Below are 276 nucleotides of genomic sequence, written 5' to 3'. Positions count from 1 at the left end.
CCCGGCGCAAATAAATTGTCTTCCTTGCTGTTAACGGGGGAACCCGATCGAGGGCTCCCGCCGCCGGCAACAATTATTGTTGGGGATAATTTAATTCCAAGTTAATTTCAATTCTATAATTTTTGTTAGTTTTATTAATTGTAACAGCGAGCGAATTTCTTTTTCTTTTTGTTCAAATTTTTTGAATAAAGAATGAATTAATATATATAAAATAAAACATTTTATTTAAATTGTTTCAAGAAAAATTAAAATATCATCATGTTCCTATCACTTAAT

The sequence above is a fragment of the Trachymyrmex cornetzi genome, unplaced genomic scaffold (genome assembly GCF_001594075.2).
Source record: "Trachymyrmex cornetzi isolate Tcor2-1 unplaced genomic scaffold, Tcor1.1 scaffold1431, whole genome shotgun sequence".
Taxonomy (NCBI): Eukaryota; Metazoa; Arthropoda; class Insecta; order Hymenoptera; family Formicidae; genus Trachymyrmex; species Trachymyrmex cornetzi.
This window is presented reverse-complemented; position numbering follows the sequence as displayed.